Source organism: Penaeus monodon, unplaced genomic scaffold (assembly GCF_015228065.2).
Source record: "Penaeus monodon isolate SGIC_2016 unplaced genomic scaffold, NSTDA_Pmon_1 PmonScaffold_6644, whole genome shotgun sequence".
In the NCBI taxonomy this organism is placed as follows: domain Eukaryota; kingdom Metazoa; phylum Arthropoda; class Malacostraca; order Decapoda; family Penaeidae; genus Penaeus; species Penaeus monodon.
In genome coordinates, this window is record NW_023661711.1 from 1 (window position 1) to 2,500 (window position 2,500).

The window sequence follows — 2,500 nt, forward strand, 5'->3', positions numbered from 1 at the left end:
TTCTCTCTCCTCTCTTCTCTTTTCTCTCTTTCCCCCAAAGTATAGGTAATGGCAGTATTCTGTATTAATAGTTTTTATAAATAGGATATTGGTTACAAAATGGGCCCATGAAATAAATAGTATAAAATTATGTATTTAATTATTGGACTATGTATTCTAAATGCCCTTTTTTTGATTGTTTATTTTCCCCCTACCTAATTTTTTTTCATTTGCATTGTTTTTTTTTCTCTCTCTCTCTCTTTTTTTTTTTTTTGTGTGTGTGTTTTTTGTTTTTTTTTTTTTGAAATTTTTATTTCTAATTTTTTCCCGTTCCCTGCGGGTTTGGCCAAGGGGTGTCTTCCTCTTTAAAACAAGGGGGATTGACCCTATGTTGGGGTTTTGGGAGTGGAGGCCCAGGGCCGGCGTAAAGCTAGAGTTGTCGAGAAGGAAAAGGGAGCCCCGAAGAAACTCCCATGAGTATTGGGGAAATTCCCCTTTCTGTTTAGAATTTCCTATTTCTTGGCCCCACCACTTTTTTCTACTTTGGACTTTTTTTTGCTTTTTTCTTTTCCCTCTTTGTGTTTTTTTTCTTGTTTTTGTTATGTTTTTCTCCATGTTTCTCTTGCCTCTTTTCCCTCTAGGGGGCCAGCAGTCGGGGCGAAGAGGGGCGACAGAGGAGGTGCAGGGGCTGTACACATCCTCAATGCCGTCCAAAATACGGCAAGACCCCTGTGCTTCTTCTCCTTTGTCGTGAACCCTGACACTACCCACTAACGCCGAGAACCTCTTTCCACAAGTTTTTCCTCGTAACCCCCAACTTTCGGTGTGGGAGAGGTTTGGGGTTTGTATGGGGTTTAGGGCGGGTCCACAAAAGGGTCATAAGCTTCTCGTAGGATTAAAATTGGACAATATGAAAAGATGTTAAAAATTATATATTTTAAAATTTTACTTTTTTAAGATTAAGGGGCAAATCGTTTCTCCTACTGCATTTTTTTCCTTTTCTCTTCCGTGTTCATCTTGCTTCCCTTTCCCTTCCTTCTTTCTCTTCTCTGTATCCCTTTTTATTGTTTATACTTTTCTCTCTCTCTCTCTTCTCTCTCCTATTCTCTCTCTCTCTCTTTCCCACCCCTCCCCTTCCTTACCCCCTTACCCCCTTCCTCCCTTTTCCCCTCCCCGATGCTCAAACCCACCTCCTTCATCCCAATTACGCCTTTCACTTCCCTTTTACTTCCTTTTACCCCCTTTCACCCCCCCACATCCCCACAGGAAACGATGGCACTCCTGTGATCTCACCGCAAGAAACATAGCAAATCGGTAGTGGGCGGGGTCAGCTCCCAGTGCATCGTGTCCATCTCAGAGAGCGAAATGGCGCGAGATCGTTGAGATTTTCGGCCTCACGCAGTCTGTGGATTCCTTCTCCAGCCAATAGGACGAAGAAGAGGAGGTCGTAATCATCTTCACTATCCTCCCCTTTTTTTTAGTATAGGATTGTAATGCCTTTCCTTTGTTTTTTTTTTTGTTATATACATATACCCTTTTTTTTTTCTTCTTTTTTTCTAATTTCTTTGCATTATTCTTCATGCCCTCAAGGTCATGGTTTCATTTCCTATTCCTCTGAAAAGAAAGTGAAAAGGCATTACTGGGAATTTAGTTTAAAATTATAAAGCAAACCAAAAATATATATTTTGAGTAGACAGGTTTTCTGTCCTTTATATTTTTATAATCAACATTAACCTTTCATCATATGATTGATATATCATTTCTCAAGATAGTTGTTATTTCTTATAAATTATGTTCCACCTCTCACAATGAAAACATGAATCTGATATATATATATATTATATATATATATTTTAATATATATATATATATATATATATATATATATATATATATATATATATATAAAATACACTTAAAATAATACAACACATGACTGTACTTCTAGTACAAAATTAGTATTGTCATTTTCATATTTTTATACACATCATATCTTTGTTTAATGTTGATCAGTATAGGCAAATTAACAAAGAAATATATGGCATAATGACTTAATATCCTGAACATGTCAGTGCTGTCAAAGACTAACATTTTCTCTGTTATTCCCATTCCACGCAGTAAATCTTTGCGCAGTATTTTTATATTCATTTTATCACTTTAATGTCCATGGCTGTGAAACCCCTTGGAGAACTAACAGCATTGCAAATGGATTGAGTAACTGAAATTGGATAACTACTGTCATAGAAAAAGAAACCATAGGTATTAACCTAAAGAATATTCAGTTGTTTAAAAAGAATATATGCATGATCATGAATCTGGATTAATGTAACATTGAATATATTAAATAATGTCATTTCCCATGGCCTAGGACTTAGTCCATTTCATTTTCCTTCCTTATAAATTACGATAATTTTCAATCAAAGTCTTCAGTGTTGCTTAAAGAAAGAAAGAGAGAAAAAATATCATTATAAAACTAAGAAAAGAAAAGAAGAGGGAAAAATGTGTGTTTTGTGTGTGTGTG